Here is a 22,167-nt window from a genome sequence, read left to right as displayed (position 1 = left end):
ACAGACACATCTCTAAGATATTGCCGGTTCAGTTCCAGACCACCACAATAAGACAAATATTGCAACAAAGTGAGTCACCCAAATTTTCTTGTTTATCAGTGCATAAAGAACTTAGGTTTATCTATACTGTCATCCATTAACTGTATAATAGAATTATGTCTAACAGAACAATGTGCATATTTTAGTTTAACAATTACGTTATTGCTAAAAACCATCTGAGCCTTCAGCGAGTCCTAATCTTTTTGCAACAGTAACATCAAAGATCTCCATAACAAATATAATAATAATGAAAAAGTTTGAAATATTGCAAGAATTACCAAAATGTGACAGAGACACGAAGTGAGCAAATGCTGTTGGAAAAATGGAGCCAAAAGACTTGCTCGATACAGGGTTGCCACAAACCTTCAAGCTGTAAAAAATAAATGTATTCCCTGTCAAGTGCAATAAAGTGAAGCACAATAAAACAAGGTCTGCCTGCACTGATACAAGGAATAGCAGATAGAAAAGTCTGATTTTGCTGTTGAGTCCTGTGTATGTTGCTGTGAGACATTTCTGGCTTTCCATGTGGATTTAGGGAATTGTAATTTTTAAATTATTTTTAAAATTTATTATTATTTTAATCTTTCTAAAAGCTTTGGGGGAAGAAATTATGTTTGTTTGTTTATTAGTTTTTTTTTCATGGAGGTGCTGGGATTGAACCCAGGATCTCATGCATGCTAAGCACACACTTTAGCCCTGAGCAGTACCCTACCCCCACAATTATTTTTTAATGCCCAGAGCCTGAACTCTTAACCACAGAGCTAAATGTCCTCTCCCCACCTCCACCCACCAAAAAGCCCGTTGGTGTTTGAAGGTTGTTATTTGTAGCTAGAATTCTGGTTTAATAAGAATTATTAAAGACATAAAGACTATAGAGTTGGAAATTATTGGTGAAACTACTTGCATATCACCTCTCTGAAGGAGTGAATAGTGGGGACTGGTTTACAGGGGTGTCAGCATGAGTGCCGGTGAACACCAGAAAGAGGAGGGACCCACACAGAGAGCAGAGAGAATGAATGGAGAAGTCTTTCTGAGCTTCAGTCTTGCAATCAGACACTCAGGGCCTGTGGGGGACAGAAAGTAATCATCTAACCCCTTCATTTTACAGATGAGGAACTTGGTCCCAGGGAGGAGAGCCAACTTGTCCAAGGTACACAGTGAGCCCTAGGCCAGGACTAGAGCCCAGGGTTGGACCCTGGCCCCAGTCTCTTGCTCTGCCCATGCCCCCCACCTTGGAACCTGGTGAAGTTTTGTGTACACTAATTGGGCATTTCACAGAAATATGGTCACAGTTTGGTCACTGTTCAGAGGGTGGTTATTTGTAGACAATCTCTTAGATCACCAAGAAATGTCCATGCTTCAGTAAATCGTCCTATTATACTTAACCAATAAAACCTATGCTGTTATAACAGGTTTATTTCAGAGCCACATGTGTTAAAAAAAAAAACAACTCATTCTGTTGCAGAACATGTAGCAAGTTCAGTTCTTGCATAAGTGCCTAAGCCAACAATGGCAAATATAACCATCTGCCTGTTGGATTACATCTAAATCCACCCACATCCGACATAAGATGAACAAAACCAGGCCAAAGGGCACTCCTCCGTCCATGCCTTAAGCTCACACACACTTATACACACACATGCTTGAAACGAATGAAACCAGAGACCCAGATTTCCATCCTGGGCTTGTGGATCCAGCCCTCTGTATACACATGTATCGCCCTCCTACCCCTCCCCTCCAAATAAAAATGCATACTTGGTGGCCACAGATAAACTTAATCTTTTTAAATCTGCTTTCCCAAATAGAAGGTCATTTTCAACTTGAGTGTCTACTACATACCAGGCATTGATCTAGTTTTGAAGGATACAAAAATTAATAGGCCCTAGTCCTTGACTTGGTGGAGCCTGGTAAGATGTAAGTATACCTGATTATTTCTATAAGCATTTTACCAGTAAGGAACAAAACCAGACTACTTAATAATAGGTCCAAGATCACACAGTTTGCTGTTGTCAGAGCAGACTGGAGCCCAGGTCGTTCCCTCTTTAAGCTTCACGGACTACTGTGAATCTGTGGATGGGCTGCCTCAGAATTACCTGAGATTCTTGTTAAAAATATAGAATACCCTGGCCTTCTGAGCTGGAGGCTGGGAGGATTAGGAGGAAGAGTGTGGCTGGGGAATCTGAATGTTTAACAAGCTCCTCAGGTGACTGATACATACTCAGGTTTGTAGACCTCTTGAGTAGACGCAAATGTCAGTGGGTCTCTACTCAGCTGGTTGTACATAAGAATTAGCTGGAACAATTGAAAATATATATGGGGGAGGGTATAGCTCAGTGGTAGAATGTGTGCCCAGCATGCACAAGGTCATGGTTTGATCCCTGGTACCTCCACCAAAAGTAATAAATAAATAGATAAACCTAATTAACCTCCCCCACAAAAAAATTAAAAATAAAATTAAAAATAAATAAATAAATAAAAATATGTATGAATTCCTGGGCCCAAACCCAGAGATCTATATTCAGTTCATCTGGGTGGTGCCCAGGCAATTATATAATTTTGGAAAGTTGCCCAGATGATTGTAAAGTGCAGACTTTGAAACCCAGACCCCTGTGAGCAGTGATAACAAGTACTATATCCCAAAATCAGAGTAACTCCCCAAGCAAATTAATCCTATCCTTCTGGCCGTGTCCTAGCTTGCAGGCTCCGAGGAGGAAGTGCGAGGCTTAGTGAGAATGGAGAAGGAATGAGGAACAAAGTTGGCTCCCCTGAGAACCCCAGGGCTTTGGATCAGCAACCTCATCTGCAAATTAGTGAGGTTTTACATCACTTGTTTCTGCGTTGATATTTCTTTTTCTCTTACTTTTCTTCTTTCTTGACACATGTTCTCTTAATTTATTCTGACATGCTATAAATGAATAAATTACACTATTTAAAGAGTTGTTGTCAATACATTTTTCTTTTTCTTGGGTCCAGAGAGAGAAAAAGAAAGGAGCATGCGAGTAAGTCTGGAAAGGAAGCACCTGCACACAGATAACCTACAGGAGTGGGTGGCGGAGACTGGGGCAGGTGAGAAGTTTGCAGCGTGATGCTCTCCAAGGGTGAGAGTCCATCTGCTCAGAACCACTTCACATGGATTTTTAAAAACTTTCTTTTGTGGTCAAACCCTTTAACACTTTCATTCTTATTTAAATTCAGTCCAGTTGTTAAGTCAGTAGCAGCAGGAGCTAAAATATCAAGGCCTGGCAATTGGGGTACTAGGTATTGTGACAATAAGTCATTAAAAACAGGAAATGAAAAAACAAAGGAAGAAAATGAAAGAATATCTTTCCTCGTCACACACACACACACACACCCCAAAATTTATTTTAAAGCAAAAAGAGAGAAAGAAAGTTATAACACTACACCTAAAATGATTTGCAAAGGAATATTGTTTTACAAATGGTTTGAAGTAGTCTAGTGACAAATTAGGGAGATTTTGATTTCATAGTGAGTCAGCAGGGTATTTTTGTTGCTGTTTAAAAAAAAATTCATTTCTTTACATAAACATTTTTTCATTTTTTATGACCTTGTAAACCAAAAAGCTCCCATTTCAAAACAAAAACTAAATCCCAGATCATATAGACATTTACAGCAATTACATTTATCTAAGTGACATACATTTTCAGTTGTAAGAGTGTAAATTAGATTTCTGTGACAAATGTGCCTTCCTTTTTAATAAACAAAAACAATAGGGAAAATGCAGAACCTTAAGGATAATCTCAAATTCAGTACACTTTTTTATGTGTAGGGGTGGGAGGTAATTAGATTGATTGATTTAGTGCAGGTACTGAGAATTGAACTCAGGACCTCAAGTATGTTAGCTATACCCGCCCCACTGAAGTTACTAGGCTTTTCTTAAGTCTTTAGATGCTGTTATTTCTAGCACAAATAAACTCAAACACTGGAACCTTTGATTGCTACCCTATTGGCAAAGAAACCAACCAATTTAAGAATGTTTTAAATGAACAACTTACAAACCGCAGTGATATGTATTTATTTTTTAGCCTTGTGCTATATATATCTTAATAAACTGCCTCAAACTGTACTTTGAAATGAGAGGTTATAGGAAAATTAATAACAGCAACAGAAGAGATTCCATTTACGACACTCAGACATGTAAATAAGTGACAGGAAACTTTTTTTCTTCTTTCAATGCCACAGGGCCATCCAGCCTGTCTGTTCTTTGCTCTGTCTGAGGGGATGCGTGGGGAGGGGGAGAGATACTTTTCCTCCATTCTCAGTCAGGTCACTGGGACCTCTGAATTAAACTGACAGAAGACAGACTGACAAGAGAAAAGGCATCCACATCTTATGTGCACAGAGGCTTCACAGAAAAAAGGTGAAAACTCAGTGAAGCAGTTAGATTTTATATACCATTTTAACAAAGTGATAAATAGTGGGGAAGTGACTAGAAAAAGGAAAGGGGGTTTGGGCTTCTAGGGGTAATAAATTATGCGGTAGTGATTAGGAAATACATGGTGGAAACCACTAGCAGGTAGAAGATAAGGGTTATTTTAGTACAGTCTGTTCCTTCAGACTCCTCTTGGTGCCAGCTCTCCATCTACAGTGATACAGGTCATTCTCCTCATCTCAGACAGGAGGTGGGGTGAATTATTGCCATCTTCAAAAGGGAAATTTATGCCCTGCTTAAAACAACAACAGGGAGAGAGCAGAGAGCTCTTCTTATATCTGCTGTTTCTCAATTGCCTCCAGTTCAAAAAAATCAATATGCCAAAATGGCATACTTGGCATAGCCTATCTTGAGCCCCTTCACCCCATCCCTTGTCTTCCCACCCCTGTGGCTGCACTCAGAGATGCCTGAGGTTTCAGGGCTGAGCACCCAGCACTGTTACATGTGTTCTGAAGGGAATCATGCTCTGCCAGGGAAGGAAACAGCCACCATGTGGGGTTCAAAGGATTCAGCACTCCAGCTTGTGTGTTACTACCTGGGCTTCAGCCTTGTAAAGCCAGGTCAGTGGGAGTTAGAGGCCCAGGCAAAGGTCCTGAACAATTGCTCTGCACCCCCAGTTCTCCAGGAAGTGGTTCTCAAACTTGAGTGTGCATTAGAGTCATATGAGGGGTTTATTCAAATGTGGATTCCAGGGCTCTGCCCCAACTCTATCCAGCAGATCTAGGAGGCCCAGCAATTTGCATTTCGAATAGCTGGTCCGGGGACCACACTAAGTAGCACTGCCCTAGAGTTAGGCCTATCTGGTTGGGCTGACATGGAGAGAAAGGAGCTGTCATGGTTGAAGATGAATCCAGGACTGGAGGGAAAAGCAGAGTCATGATCATGTGGGCATTTAGGTGCTAAAAAGAAAACAGCTGGAATTTTCCATAAACTGTCAGTATTAGTCAGGATTCTGGCAGGAGACTGATAGCACACTTAGATGGGGTAAGAAGGGAGTTTAATACAGGGACTGTTTACGAAGATGTGGGAAGGATGCAAGGAAATCAGCATGGGATGGTGAAGCACCCTGGGGCTAGCTTCAGTGAGGACCTGTTTCCACCCCCAGGCACCTAAAGAGACAAAGAGAGGGAATTGCTACCAGAAGTCTAAGACGCTAGCTGTAGCTCAAGGAAGCTGCCTTGATGGGACCTGTGGCTTTTGGCAGATGGATGGAATCAACCCCGTATCAATCCAGCAGGTAGGAGCCTGTCTTGGGAATAAACAGTAAATTGTCATGATTCTCAAGGCGGTTATGCTCTATAAAGTCGCTGCTAACACTAAATTAGTGAATACCAGATCATTGCCCCTAGGGGAGATACACAGTTAGGCTCCTGCACTCTCTGGCCACAATATTTTCATCAATGGATCAGTATATACATCCTTGTTTCATGTGTGTTTCTATTTAAAGACACATTATTTAATATCTATCATTGATTCATTAACTTTGAACTCATGGCCAAGAGCACCTGAACGAAGCTTATCTAACACATATTTTCCCATAAGGACTACTAGACAGCACTTCAGCACTCCACGTGGGGGCTGTTTAATCACCAACAAAAAGCACAAACATGTAAAAATATGGCGCTAAATGGATTGTGAAAAGGATGATTGTTCAGAGTATGAGGGCTGAAACAAGAAGGCAGAGCAGTTGCCTTGTTTGGTCTCAGCTGGAAATGTGCACATTGGGCAACAAAAAATTTTTTCCACTTTTTGCATGTCTATGGATGACCAGGAAAGCACCATGAGCACAGATTTGGGGATTACAGATTGTAAATAGGCAAGTTTGCAGCTGCAGAATCTGCAAATAAGTAGGAACAACTCTACCTAGACTTCATTCTTCTCTCTAACAGCCCAGCCCCCCACCCAATCCACTGGTGCCTCCCACTGACTGAACCCAACCTGAGGGTAAAAAGACTTGTTGGTACAGTTTTATAAAGATCAGCTTTCAAAGATACTGATACGAATGGGAAAATGTGGAGAGTAGATTTGGAGAGAGTGTAGAAAATATTTTGTGCATCATCCTTATTATTTAGAGACTTGGCTGAGATCCTAGGGTATCTGCCTATTTTATAAGCTATTACTTCATTCATTCACACACTTATTCATTCATTAAGCATTTACTGAGCACCTAGCACTAGGCTATGCACTCTAATCTGTGTAGTAGAAAGTTAAAAAGGTGGGAAGATACAGTTCCTCACTCAAAACTAAGACAATGTTGTAAATCAACTGCAGTTCAATAATAAATAAATAGATAAATAGAAAGAAGATACAGTTCCCTTTGAGGTATTTGAGCATCTCCTACATTCCAGACCCTGTTTTAGGTGCCCAGGCTGTAGCAGGATGTACGAAACGTCCCTGCCCTGACAGAACTTGCAGAGCAGGAGGAAAGACAGGTGAGTGAAGGACATGCTCTGGGATGCTAAGTGAAACACAGGCACCTCTACTAGTCAGGGGAAACATGAGAGGCCTCAGATCTAATTAGGGCAGAAAGAGTGACCGCGGAATATTCAGGGAGAGCTTTCTAGAGGCAGCAAAGTGCAGCTTGAGAGACTCTGAGTCAGTGCCAGGAGCCCAGAGCAAGGGAAATAAGAAAGGCGAGAGGTGAAGCCATGTCTGTGCACAAATGGGATTACATTCTGTGTCCAAATGCTGAGAAGTGCCGATGAGAGGAAGAGATAAGCACTGCGGGAGTTCATGGGAAGGCAAGGTCACGCTGAACTGGCCCTAAAAGGGTGAGGAGGACTTGGGGCCCGTAGTGAAGAACCAGGCAAGTTTTTCTAGAGCTCCTGGCTCACTGTAGTAACTTTGTAAAGCAAGGACTGACTTCACCCCTCCCCATCCTCTGCACTGGTCACACACACTGCCTGCCCGTCACCACCTGATGGCACTCATTCTTCTAGCCTGCAGCTGCCTTGAGTCGCCCAGGGAGACCCATCTCCCACTTTGGAGCTCAAAAGTCAGAGTTGTAAGCAAAATTCCCTACAGAGACTCAAAAGCTTAAAGGGGGTAAAACTGTGGGGGCAATTGGAATACTGAGGAAATGTTCAAATCACATCATGTAAAATGGCCCTCTTTGCCCCCATGGTGGTCTTGAGACCAGAGAAATGTTCAACAACACTGTATGGACTCTCCTGGCTCAGCATCAAGCAGGGCACACTCAGTTAGAGGTTGGAAGGAAGGAAGGAAGGAAGGAAGGAGGGAAGGAGGGAAGGAGGGACGGGGCAAAGCAAAACCTGCATTCTCTACATTGTGTGGCACTGGGCTGGCTCCCAGCTGTGGTTCTTTCCTCTCACAAGGCAGGGATTTTACCAAGTCCCTCCTGTGTGCCTGGCTCTTCGCTAAGCCCTCTCACAGATGGGGACTCCCTTCACACATCCAGTAACCCTAGAGGTTGACGTTGCCTCCTCCATTTAATGGATGAGGAATGTGAGCCCTGGAAAGCTTAGTAACACATTCCAGCTCCCTGCCTTTCAGGAGGCAGATCTCAGACCTTTGCCTCCAAGTCATGTCCTCTTTGTTCCTTTTCCATTTTGCTTCCTCTTCTCCTTTCTTTTTCGTTAGTAAGAAGGAAATCCTTTCTAAACAGTGTCTCCTCTGTTCTGAATAGGCCTTAAAGGAGCTTTGTCACCTGACAAAGATGCTATTTTCCTTTTTGTGGATTCTGGGAGCTCCTGCTACCCTCTTGTGGGTGGCTTGCTCTTTTACTCTTTCAAGCACTGTACCATCACTCACAGCCTTTAAATCTCCTAAGTGCTGTACAGGGAAGTTACAGGAAGTTATGGTCTCCATTCTACAGATGAGTAAACCCATGCTCAGAGGAATTTAATGACTTAATTCAAAGTCATGCATCCTTACCTTGAGACAAAATAAGTTAGACTCTCTAGACTCCCAGGTTCTTTCTCTTAGCCTAGGAATGGGAACAGCTAACGAGCTGTATCTTTGACTGAGAGAAGGATTCTGAGGCTGTGTTCAGGCTCAATGGGAAAGAGACCTGTAATTGATTAGCAATGTCTGCCGTGGGAGATGCGGGGGAGGTGGTAGGAGGACCAGGAGTTGGGGGAGAAGAGGTAAAGGAAGGCACCTGTACTTGGTATTTGCTATGCTGACTTACCATAACTATTTCTAAGCCTTCTGTTGTTTCTTACTTTAATGAAGAATTACGATAATTCTCTTAGCCTGGCACAAAGTTGATGCTCAGTACAGAGAGGTACTATAATTTATTGAGTGACTACTGTTTATCAGGCACTGAGCCGGGCTACATAGCTACATTTATAGCCATTCAAGTTGATCATAAATAAACATTCTGATTCAGCTAAAATTAAACAGGGCGAGCTGTTTTTACTCACAATAATTCTAACCAAAGATGTGGTGTTTTTCCCAATAGCAACCAATTCTGCAATTCTCTGGATACCAACTGGGTGCCCCAAAATTCAATTCAACTCGGACACTAACTACCCAGAATTAGCAGAGACCCTACAGGTTAAGGGTTCAATTCCAAAGTCATAACATCCAGGTTGCCACCTGTACTTCGACCAACTGGCTCTAAATTGAGGTTCCCATGACCCCCTCTTCAGGTTTGGTAATTCACTAGAAACAGCTTACAGAACTCAGGAAAACATTTTACTTACAACATTGATTTTTTTAAATAGAAAATTGATTTTTTAAATAGGGCAAGGTATGGGGAAAGGGGTGTGGAGCTTCCATGCTTTCTCTGGAGGTGTCACCTCCCAGGACCTCGATGTGTTTACCAACCTGGAAGCTCTCTAAACTCCATTATTTAGGGACTTTATGGAGGCTTCTTTACACAGGCATGATTGATTACCTTCTTGTTCATTGGTGATTAACTCAATCTCCAGCCCCTCTTCCTTCCCTGGTGGTTGGCGTTGGGGTAAAAGTTCCAACACCCTAATCATGCTTTCCTTTTCATTACTAAGTCTTTCTGAAGACCAGCACCCATCCTGGAGATATTTAGGGACCTCCAGCCACCAGTCATTTCATTAGCATACAAAAGACTACAAAAGACTCTCTTTGCTCCGGAAATTCCAAGGGTTTTAGGAACAATGTTCCAGGAACCAAATGTATTTGACCAAATATATATTTGTCACACATGGCCTTAGACATAACTTGGAAAAACACATCTCTTTTGTGAAGCTGAGAGCCATTTGCTGATTTTAACTAGTGACATGTCATAGGACCTCCCTCTAGTGGCCATGAAAGTTGCCAGGACAATTCCTACACTTTTAACCCACATTTTCTCTCAAAATGCTCTGAATGTGAACACTTTGGACATCTAAGATGATGTCAGTGGTGACCGCTTTGTGTATGCACATGTGGCTGTGGATACACACAAATGTGGTTACACATACCAAGGAGCAAATAGCCACAAGCAAGGTCCCAAAGTCAAGGTGCCTTCTAGTGTTCAGACCCCCTGATTGTTATATAGGGGATAACAGCCCTGGGGGAAGGAGAGAGAATGCGGGGCTCTAAGTCTGGCCAAGGGGCTATGTGAGGCCAAGAGAGAACCATCCTCCCTGAGATTCTGATTCAAAGCACGAGTCTGGCTTGGCAAGAGCAACAGGAAGAGAGACGTTCCAAAATCACGTTCATGAGAATCCTGGGTGACCCTGAACTTGTTCCCCATCCCATCCCATCCTGTCTTCAGCTCCCTGCAGGCTACCTCCGACACTGGGAGAACACTAGACGGTGTGGTGCGGGGAGCATCAGCTGGGGCTCAGGAGGGAAGACATGTCATCTGCTTTATTTTGGGGTTCCTCAATTCAATTTCTGTCAAGTGCCTGATTCCCAGGAGTACTGGAAATAAACCTCATGAAACAGAGATTCCATCAGGGCCCTGCTATTTGTCTTTGCCGATCCCTGTGCAATGTTTGGGTTCTCGCCCTCTTGGCACCTTCAGGTGCAGGATATTTCTGCTCCCAGCCTGCCAACTGGAGGCACAGGAGTCATTCAGGCTCCTTGTGACCTTGCGAAGTCACTGAAGGCCCTGCTTGCCTGGAGCCTCTGACATCCCCTCTCTGAGGACTTGCCAGGGAAGCAGAGCCCAGGGCCCCATCCAAAACACACCCATTTCATCCCTTCCCTTCTGTTCTGGCCTCATCTTAGGTCAAGGAATCTTCTCTAGTCTATGGGAAGGTAGCGGGTTTGGTAAGATGCTGTGCTATCAAGATGTTTCTGCATTTCCTGAGACAATAAACACACAATAGCCTAGGGTTGTGTGTGTGTGTGTGTGTTTAAGTAAGTAAAATGTAAGGAAATATGAACTACCAGGGAGGGGAAAAAAAACCAGTTAATAACTCAAAGTATTATCTCAATTTGTTGTTACTGGCCTTAGGCTGTGCTGGATTTGAGTAAAAAAGGAAGATTTAGGGAAACATATTCTAGCCACTTTGTACTCGGGGTACTTGACTGAGTTTTCATAACTCACTTTTACTTCTTTTTGAGGCATTTAGGGAAGAGGAGGAGACTGAAACATCTGTTTCTGGGAGCATATGGGTTGAGAAAGACTCTTTGGGGACAATTTCTGGTATGAGTTTGAAAACCCATCTCCTGAAGCAGTGGAAACACCACTAGTATCCCACCATTATGGGAGTGAGAAATCTAGTCTCCTTAGGGAAAGGACCAAGACCGTGCTGTCTTAGGCCCCAGTAGACATCTAATGTTAGAAATGTCCACTTCTGAGGCTGGCCAGCTGCGGGAGTTTAAAGGCAGTATTTCATAACAGGAGTTTCTGCAAATATTGTCATTCAATGACTTAAAAATACACTGGGCCATAACCTGGGACCCAGAAAGTTCCAAGGATTGCCTTTCCATTACCGTCACTTTTTTCTGATCAAACCACTGAAAAGCCAATTTCCCATTTTTACTCCTTGCACCAAGATGACTGTTGTTTTTACTGAGGTAAGAAAATGAAAGTGCTAAGAACCAGGGGGAAAATCTGTTCCACCAGCAGTGATGACAATGGGGGGTGCTGAGCTGGGAGAGGGTGGGGCCCACCATGACCTCCTTCGGGGCTGGTACTGGTTCCCCTCCCTGGCTGGGCACATCTGCATGCTGGCAAGTCTCATTGTTGACACACTCTGCAAGGTCCCCTTGACCAGGGGAAGGTCAAGGGCATGCGTACCTTTTAGAAGCCAAGCAGATGTTCTTGGAGGCTTCAAAACGTAATTTTAAAACATAATTTTCTTATCCACAGAAGCCTTACTTAATCATCATCGAAACTTAATACATTAGTTGTATGTTTCCAGGTATATGTCTTTTTCTTTTCTTTTCTTTTCTTTTTTACAAAAATGGGATTGTTCTATTCTGTAACTAGCATATTTCACTTAACAATATAGTATGGGCATTTTTTTTCTTTTGGTGTGTTAACAAATATTTATCTACATCATTTTTAGGGACTAATATAATAGTCCAGTAATATAGATCTGCTATACTTTATTTGAACTCTTTTATCAGGTATTTTGATCATTGCATTTTTTCACTTTTATAAAAAACATTGCAGCCGACAGCCTTGTAAAATACAGTCCATAGTCCTTGTAAAATACATTTTAAAACCTTTTGATGGGCATTGCTAAGTGGACCTCCAGAATATACACTTTGACTATATTGTACATTATTCTCACTAGTGGTGAACATGATGTTGCCAATATGATTGTTGGAAACTGTTGACTGACTGTTGTCTTAATTTATATTTATTTCGTTGACTAGTGAGGTTGAATGTTTTCCCCATAGATTTTTTTTGCCCAAGGCCATTTTCCAAAGGAAACAGTATCTCTGAGTGAAAACGGTTTATGTTCTTCTAGTCTGCGCTAACACCTCCTCACCGTCAGTGGATGCTGCTGTTTACTCAGGGAAAGGAAGGGGGCCAACCTGGAGAAACACTGTAAAGCAGACAAAACTCCTCACTAGGATCCTGTCCTCCCACTTCAGGCTCTAGTGCCCCTTTATTCACCCATCAAAACTCACTGTCAGGAAAAAAAATTAAAAGCTCATTTATACTAGAGTAGAAGAGACTGATAGAGGTATTGTTGCACTACTCTTCTCAGGAGTATTTAATACATCTAAAACCTTAAACTAAATGATCAAAGCTGTCAAAATGACAGGGCTTCATCAAGAGATGGTGAGATATTTGGGGGATGGGAGTGTAGAGGGGGACACCAACTTTTCCAGATCTATGAAAATTCTAGCACCCTCCTTGCCAGGAGGTGGGCTGGCCTGCTAGAAGTAAGTGACCACCGGACAAGAGGCCTGGGTTTCAGTGTTAACCTCTATACCTCCAGAGCCTAGGTTCTGAACTTCAGTTAGCTGACGCCCTGCAGAATTCCTTATTTCCAAATTTGACTGCAGGTTTCCTTGATTTTTCCATGTCCCAGTTCTCTGCCTTGATTTTAACTTGTCTCAGAAAGCCTCCTAATGTGTGTGTTGATGCTGATTTCCAGCCTAGTAACATGAAGTTAAAATGAGTAAGTTAGCACCTTTTCTGCAAGATATCAGGCTGCTTCAGATATAACATGGGATCCTAACCTTTGATCCAGTAATATTTCTCCTGGGAGTGGTTTCAAGGGAAAGAATTACCATGGGGGAAAAATGCCTGTACTCATGAAGATGTTTATTGCAACACAACCAGCCGATGATTCAGAAATAGGAGAGTAAATTGTGGTATATCTGCTGGATTAAAAGTTATGTAATCACTGTGGTATATGTACAATGGAATATATTACTCAGCCATACAAAAGAAGGAAATCCTGCCTTTTATGACAATATAAATGGACCTTAAGGACCTTGTGCTACATGAAATAATTCAGACAAAGAAAGACAAATACTGTATGTTCTCACCTATAAGTGGACTCTAAAAAAGCCAAACTCAACAGAAATAAGGAGTAGAATGGTGGTTTCCAGGGGCTGAGGGTTGGTCAAAAGGTACAGATTCATAATTATATGATAAATAAGATCTGGGAATCTAATGCACTGCATGGTGACTGCAATTATCAATAATTATGTACTTGAAAGTTTTTAAGATTATATCTTAAATGTTATCCACACACACACAGTCATAATTATATGAGGAGACAGAGATGTTAACTAACCTTATTGTGGTGATCACTTTGTAGGATGTACATGTATCCAGTCATCACACTGTACACCTTAAACTTAACTATGTTATATGTCAATAGTATCTCAATAAAGCTGGAGGGGAAAGGTATACAGCCATTAAAAATGATCTTTAGGGCAAAGGAAAATGTTTCCTTATATAAAGGTAGATGAAAAACTTACATATACAAAACAGTATCTATAGTTTGCTGCCCAATTATATTTTAAACTTTATATGCAAATATAAGGCAATAGAACAGAAAGTTAGCAGGGGTTATATCTGGATTCTGAAGTTATTATTGATTTTAAATTTCTTCCTTAATCTTCTTGCACTTTTGAAGTTTTTGGCAATTGGTATTACTTTCAGAATAATGACTTTTTATCAAAGAAATTATAAACTTATTTATCATTATGTGACTGTGTATTTGGTAGAATATAAGTGAATAAAAGCATATTTCAAAAGCTTAGCCTTGCAATTACACATATGTATATTCATTAAGTATGGAGAAGACTCTATAAAGTTTCTTGTGGAAATGAAAAAACGCTTCAGTTTTGGGGTCGACTGTGGGTGAACCCTTTCTTTTACATCAGTTTCCATTAGTGTCAGGATCATGGTGTTTGTAGAACTGTTCCCAGTTACCTTTGTGCTGTTTAGGTTGAATAGAACATGTTAGGTTTGGGTGCTACTGGCTCTGTTCTGGGCTTCTCAGAGCTGCTCCTCCACACAGTCTGGAAACAGTGCCAGATGCCAGTGATAAAGGAGATGACAAAATAATAGCCTGGAATTGGTAGATGACTTGATGCTTGGGAAATCATTTGTTCACCTCACCTCTCTCAACCACTCTAAAAGACTGACTTATGCCAGGAATGGTTAAACTTTTAATTTCATAGAACTAGAGACATGGAAAAATCAAGGAAACCTGCCATCAAATTTGAAAAGAAGGCATTTAAACCCGAAATAATTCATTTGAATCAATAATGTTATTAAGGTTTTTTCCCTCACAAATTAGACTGGTGTTGAGAGTCAAGGAGATGAAGGGACCAGATGTGGGAAGAAAGGGTGGAGAGATGAAGAGGGCAAGTGCATCTAATTGTGGGGTATTTCCTGTTCCCTTTCTAGTTGTGGGCCTGTAGGCAAGGCACACAAGCCCCTTAAAGTGCATCTGTAAAATGGGACTAGTAGTAAGAATGAGTCAATTTAAAAACCAAATGAGTTAAGTTATGTAAGTGTATGTGTGCAGTGAGTGTTATATCTCTTCTTTTTCCCCAAATCAGGAAAGTAGTGCTCAAGTGGATGGGATCCCCACAGACCACAGACCTACTTTAGGAAGCCTGGGCTGCAGGGGCAGGCCCCACCATCCTTGCTAGTTGAAGAGGAAGGATAATGGTAGGCAGGGGTCCCTGAGGCAGCTGAAGGGCAGGGAAGGTGGGCTGCACCCACTCTGCTGTTTTGCTAGTGAGTCACTGTTGTTGACTGACAATCTCTGGCCAAGTCTGGAATGGAGGCAGAAAATAAGATGAGCAGAATTCATGCCACAGAGGGGCAGAAGAAAAGAGGGTTGATGGCCCAGATTCGATGGCCACCAGGGTCTGAATCCCTGTCCCCCAACGTCCCTGCTGTGTGCATTTGGCCTCCCTGTGCCTTGGCTTCCTCATCTACTAAAAAGAGATGATGATGGTGCTGACACAACCTAGCTTTCAGCGTTGTTTTCAAGGTAAAACAAAGTCTTTTTTTTTTTCCCTCAAGATGGCAGCTTTAATCATCATGACCAAGGCCCCTCAGACTCCATCCCTGGCAGGCCTCCTTGACCTATGAGTTATAAGCAATGCAGCCCTAAGCCTTTTATAGCCTACACCTGACCATGTGGGCCTGAACAGTGTTCCCAGGTGGCCCCTGCCCTGTGGCCACTGACATGGGAACCTGTGGTGTCAGTCTGTGTCTGGTACGTGGCAAGGGTTCACTCTTATTATTAGTCACACTCTATGGAATGAACAGAACAGAGTTTGGATCAGGAAAGGTGCCCACAATTGTGTTTCCTCTGCATCATGGTTTGTACCTGTGGACAGGTAGCAGAGAGCTTCAAAGAGAGGCCTGTCCAAGCTCACACAGTAAGAGCACAGGGAGACCAGGAACCTTCGTTCCTTGACTCCGGCTCCTTTGTGCTCCCTGTGTAGCCACACACCGGTGACTTCAGGCAAAAGCCTGTCCTGGATCTCAGAAATGAGCTCCTTAATTGCTGTCACCTCTTTGGGACCCAGGAATCTGCAGGCTCCCTGCCAAATTATTGCGGATAAGGTTGGGGCTACAAATAAGCTCATGTGAAAGGCTGGTTACTAGTTTGGTGCTAAAAGCCACCAGCCACTAAAGCAACTAACCCACCCTGGGGGTGGAACAGCAGCCCCCTGAGCCAGCCAAGCCCAGTGTTCCAGAGACACAGGTGACTTGAGAACGGGCCATCTGTAGGGAATCACATGGCAAAATATGGGGCCCTAGAGTTCCTGCTGGCCAGGTAGTTGGTAAAGGCTTAGAGTAACCAGCCTAGAGAAAAACCTGATTTTTCTACAGGAAAAAAATATTCTAATTTAATACAAAATAATATACTAAAATATAATACCAGAATTAAAAAGTAAAATGTGCTCATCATAAACAGTTTAGAAAACATGAAGGAAAAAAAATCACTTTTGTGTGGTTCTTTTTGACATTTGATTATATATACATTATAGTATGTAATTTGATATAACTGAGATTATAAAGTCCATTAAATTTTATATCCTGATTTTCATATATTATGAGAACTTTTCCACGTCATTAAGTATGTTCTCCAAAATACCATTTTTAATTGCTACAAAGCATCCTAGTGGATGGCTGGACCATAATTTTTTTTTTTACCATTATTAGACATTTAGGTCATTTCCAATTTTTTTTATAGCTATGAGCATTGCAGCCTTAAGCCTTTTATAGTTAAATATGTGTGCTTATCTCTACGTCCTGAGGCTAAACTCCTAGACTGGGACTTAACTAAGATTCTGCATTCTCCTAGCATTAGGAAGAATGCAACACTTCCCGCCTAGGGCCCCTTGGGAATGAAGACCAGGATGGGGGCTGCTGACATAGATCCAGAAAAAATCATTACCAGGACACAGTGCTAACAGGCGAGGCTCTCAGTGATGACAGACGGAACATTCTGCTGTCCACATGGGGATAGCTCTGTCTAGGCTCCTCCTTTTGGGGCCTCTGTTCTCTAGGCTCCTGGCCCACTGTATTAGAAATGCATCTAAAATTACCTTAAGCAAAAAGGGAGTCAATTGGAAGAACACTGGAGTACCTCATGTAATCAACAGAAGGACTTATAACCAGGCGGTAGGAAGGGCAGGGACACAGCTGAGCCTCAGGGGAAATAGGGACCAGGGACTCAAGTGATGTCAGCACTTCCCCTATCAGGTACCAACTCCTGAACAGACAAACTAAGCCAGGAGGGTAGAGTCTATCAGAACATGAAAACTCCCACATGTACCTCATGGTGTCAGGAGGGGGCTTCTCAGAAGAAAGGATGCTATTTTATGAAGAAAGAGTAGGGTAATGGCCTTTGGGGTCTCTTTTTTCAAGTCGAGGTAACATGATGGATTTGGGACTGCCTCCCACTTGGACCTGGGCCCTGGAAAAGTCTAGGGGTGTGGGGTCTTTTAAGTCCAGTTTTGCTCAAGGCTTTAGGGAGAAAGATTCTCTTTCTTTTGGGTTGTCTTCCCCTGTTTCTTCCTGCTCTCAGGTGATAAGTCCTATCGAACAAAAATTAGGAGATAGGCCTTGGGGACAAAGGTGAACGCAGTCAGTACAGGGGCTAAGTCTTAGCTCAAAGGTATAAAATAAGCACTCTGGCTCCCATAAGCTTCAGCCCAGCTTAGCAGGCATGGAGGGGCCACGAAGGGGTCTGGGTCCAACTGCTGAGCCCTTGTGTAGAATGTCCCCAGCGCACATCTCCCTTCTGCACCTGTGGTAGCAGAAGGCTGAGGATGTGGGGATGAGGAGCCCTGGCCAAGTATCTGTCCATCTCTTCATGACTAACAAAAAGGGAAGCACATTTTTAGGGCTTTTGAGACATGTTGCCAAATCATTGTCCTAAAGATTACACCAGATCACACCCTGTGTGGGAACAAGTACAAGAGCCCAACCCAGGGGTCGTGCCAGTTCTGGACATGACACCATCTCAGTCAGCTACAAATAGCACCCACTGTTCTGCACAGGATAGAGTTTTCCTTAGAACCAATCAGTCAAACATAATCATCGTAATCATATAATGCGACTTGATAAAACATTGTATTGATTCCTTCTATGCAAAGTTCTTTTACCATTTTTCTATAGTTCCTTTTTTTTTTTTTTTCTTAAGATAAGAAATTGCTAGGGGACTATTTTCAAATGGTGTAGAATTCAGAAAGATTTCTTTGGGAAACTTCTGTTTTGCTGTGCTTTTTTCTCACACTGCAGTTTCCTGTCTGGAGCACAGGCATTAGTGTTTGAGGGTGTAGTCTTTCTGCTTTTTCAGGGCTTGGAATCCACTTTTTGAAGACTGGACAAATGTGGATGGACGCCTCATTGTGAGTGCAGCCGGCCATGACTTGTCTAAGCAAACATGATGTGGTTGGCAGTGGGCCATAGGGCATGTGAAGGGCACATACCAACACCACACAGACTGGTATCAGCTGGCACACCCAGCCTTGTTTGTAGTTGCACAAATTGAATCAAGAGTGATAGAGTTGAAAGGACACTTGGAGACCATCTATTTCAACCCTCTCCACCAGAATCTACCCACTTTACAGATGAAGGAATCAAGATAGAGGGAGAGACTAGAAGTGGCTTGCCTGTGGTTCTGCACACAGAATAGTAAGTCAAGAATAAGGTCTGAGTCTCCTGATCACCAAACCAGAGCTCTCGAGAAAGAAGAATTTAAGTTTAGTATTGCTTACATCCAAATATTTTAATACACATGAAGAAAGATCAGTAAGGCAGGCCCAATACAGCCAAGAAAGACCTGTGTGCACTTTGCAGTTTCAGGACTCCAATACTTAGTGAAGCTTGAAGGAGATTTCACTACAAGCCAGTGGTAACCTTACAAGTGTAAACAACAGTCTGATTATGGTATTTGTTAATAATTGTCCTCTGTTAGTTGCTTTTGGCCCAGATTCATCCTGTATGAAGTAAAGATGCTAAATTCAAGGTCACAAGACTGATTCCAATGCAATGCTCTACTTTATTGCTAACTGTGTGACCTTAGAGAATGACCTCTCTGAACCTCAGTTTTCTCATCTTTAAAGTGGGGATAATAATACTTGCCTTACTTGTCAGAAGACCATGGATTTAAATGTATATAGTTTTGTGGTAGGTTAAATAATAGCCCCAAAAGATACCCTGGTCCTAATTCCTGGAATCTGTGAATGTAACCTTATGTGGAAAAATGGCGTTTGTAGATGTGATTAAATTAAGGAATCTGGGATGGGTAGATTATCCTGGATTACCTAGGAGGGCCCTAAACGCAATCACAAAAGTCCTTATAAGAGGGGGCAAAGGGAGATTTGACTACAGATAGAAGACAGAAGGCAGTGTGACCACAGAAGCAGACATGAGAATGATGAAGCCAAGTCAAGGAATGCCAGCAGCCACCAGAGGCTGGAAGCGCCAAGGAAAGGCTTCTCCCCTAGAGCCTCCAAGCAGGAGGGTAGCCCTGACAACACCTTGACTCTGACCCAGTGAAACAGACTCTGGACTTTAGGTCTCCAGACTGGTGAGAGAATAAATCTCTGTTCTTTAAGCCACTGAGTTTGTGGTAATTTTTTTCTACAGCAGCCCTAATAAAGTAATATAAATCCATTGAAATACAAGAGAGTGTTGGAGTTACAGGTCCTGTGGTGTCTTAGACTTTCCCCAAAGCCCGAGAGTTCCATGAAAATGAGGAGAGTGTTGATCCCCATGCTCCTACACTAGAGAGAAGTGGAGACAAGATTGGGTGAAGCCAGAGGCCCTTGTCAACCTCAGGGATGAGGTTCTTCACAGGAGACAGAGAAGATGTCTGCACAGACTTCAGGCAAAGCATTGTTTCTTTAGTGACTCTACCCCAGGGGGAAAGTGAGACCCCAGGGGGAAAGTGAGGCTCCAAAGGGCTTTATGGGGTGGGTAGAATTGCTCTGCTTGGAAGAGGGGCAGAATTGTGTTGGTTTTCCCTGGGGGCGAGGGAGCAGAGAGAGAGGAAAAGGCAACAGAGGGAGTGAGCTGCCAGAAGGCTGAATGCCTCCGATGCCTTTCCTTCAACCCCTTTCTTCTTTTTAAAAGTTATGAAAATCACAAAATTCTGGGTGTAAATGGATTTTCCCCCCAAAACTTTACTGTGAAAAATTTCACATAGAGAAGTTGAAAACATTAAACAGCAACCCATCATAAACCCACTACCTAGTTTTTCCAACTAATATCTCACTATATTTATTCCATATCTACTCATCGACACACCCTTCTATCCACCCAGCAATCCATCTTATTTTTTGATGCCTTCCGAAGTAAGCTGCAGACATCAGTACACTTTTAAACAACTCAGCCTGCATCTCATTAGCTAGAGTGGTTTCAGTGGATATGGGGGTGCAAACCACAGAAGGTGCTTGACTTTGCTTCTGAACGGACATAGGAAGAAGCAGGGCAGCAGTCGTGGGCACATGTGTACGGGACAGAAGCATGTAGTGCCAGGGAGGGCACTAAAATCCAAGCAGGGGCTGGATCTGTAGATAAATTTAACCCTTTGGGGCAGTGGGGCTTCCACCTGATGTCCAAACTGCATTCACTCACACAGGCAAAGGCCGAGTGGTGGTGCTGTCTGTCTGTGGGCAGACGAGGCTGAAATGGGGCCCATGAGCCCAATAGTCTTTTCTATGCTGGATATATAGGAAGCTCATCAGGACAAAAGTTTAAAGCAAGAAGATCTCTTATTTTATTTCTTTCAATATCACTAGAAGGAGAAGAGAGAAAGAAATAGAAGAAATATTTGAAGAAATAATGATAGAGAATTTCCTCAAATTACTGTCAGAGAGCAAACCACAGTTACAGGAAGCTGAGAGAACACCAAACAGGATAAATGCCAACAAAAACTACACCTAGGTGTGTCATATTCCAACTGCAGAGAATAAAAGATAAAGAAAAAATCTTAAAAGAAACCAGAGAGGGGAAAGCACCTTACCTATGAAACAGCCAAGATAAGAATTGTACCCAACTTCTCATAAACCATCCAAGCAAAAGAGAGTGGAGTGAAATATTTAAAGTATTGAGAGGGGGAAAAAAACCTGACTTAGAATTCTGTCTTCTGTGAAATCATCCTCTAAAGTGAAGGAGAAATGAAGATTTTCTCAGGCAAACAAAAATGAATTTGTTTCCAGGAGAAATACTTTGCAAGAAATGTTAAAAGAAGTTCCTTAGAGGGATGGAAATGGTATGGAGAAGAAATTTAGGTCTAAGGAGGCTGTGAGAAAAGGAATAAATGAAGGTAATATTTCACATTTCTGAAGTGAAACACACACACACACACACACACACACACACACACACACCCCCATACATGATTCACAGGTCATGTGCTTTTAGACTGAGTATCTTGGCTGAAGGAAGGATGACTCAGAGTAGTTGGGGGAAAGGCATCGCTCCCTCAAGGAAAAGGGAAGGAGGGAATCTCTCAGGGGGAAGGAAGCCCAGGGCACAGGGACCTGACCCAGACCTGGATGGGTGGTGCTTGCTTCTGCCTGGGCTGGGGGCCTATACTCCCCTGGGGAGGAAGACGGGAAAGGGAAGGCCCAAACCTACCCACAAGAAGACATCCTGTCCAGGCAGGAGCCGGATGTTTAGCTTGCCGGCCGGCAGTCTTTCACTTAAGACCAGAGGAAAGGAAAAAGGAAGAGAGGCCACGTGAGGGATCCCACTGACCACAGGAAGAAGCAACATTATTGAGGGGCCACCAGAGGCCCCGTGAAGACTGGGGATGATGAAAGTTTCAGACATGCCAGAGATGACTCAACATCAGAGCAGTAAACCAGGAACTGCAGACACAGCCTGAACTTGCCACCACGAGGCCTTGCCTGCACCTCTAGCTTGAAGCAGCCTGGAGAGGAAATTCATGATCCATGGCTTTCCTTCTTGTTTCTGCGCCTTGTTAGCCAAACGCAGAGAAAGAAATCCCCAGGCTAGAGATTTGAACTTCAAAGTTCCATGCTCAGGAGAACTGCCATGGAGCAAGAGGACACAGGCTGCCACTGGTGGGAGGTAGGGCAGAGGAAATTGGGAAATGGAACTGGGAAAGCCTTGCTGGGTTGACCTCTCAGAGACCTGCCTGCCCTCAGAGCTCAACATGCCTGTAAAGGCAAAAATGAGCTGGGTCTCTCCTGCCAGGGACTCTGCTTGGTCATCTTTGGTCAAAGATGGTAGACTGCTTAGTTCAGAATCAACATAATGGTTTAGGCATTTGCCTAGTGATGTGTCACAGGGTCAGCAAACCCAATGCCAGAGATGG

At 42.9% G+C, this 22,167-nt stretch overlaps 1 pseudogene; it reads right to left on the bottom strand.

Annotated features, from left to right (window-relative positions):
- Nucleotides 1–3,153: 3,153 nt before the first annotated feature.
- Nucleotides 3,154–21,659, bottom strand: LOC116663361 (annotated as a pseudogene).
- Between the last annotated feature and the right edge of the window lie 508 nt (nt 21,660–22,167).

This window comes from Camelus ferus, chromosome 4 (genome assembly GCF_009834535.1).
Source record: "Camelus ferus isolate YT-003-E chromosome 4, BCGSAC_Cfer_1.0, whole genome shotgun sequence".
Taxonomy (NCBI): domain Eukaryota; kingdom Metazoa; phylum Chordata; class Mammalia; order Artiodactyla; family Camelidae; genus Camelus; species Camelus ferus.
The sequence above is the reverse complement of the archived record's forward strand: the minus strand, read 5'-3'. Positions and strand labels throughout refer to the sequence as shown.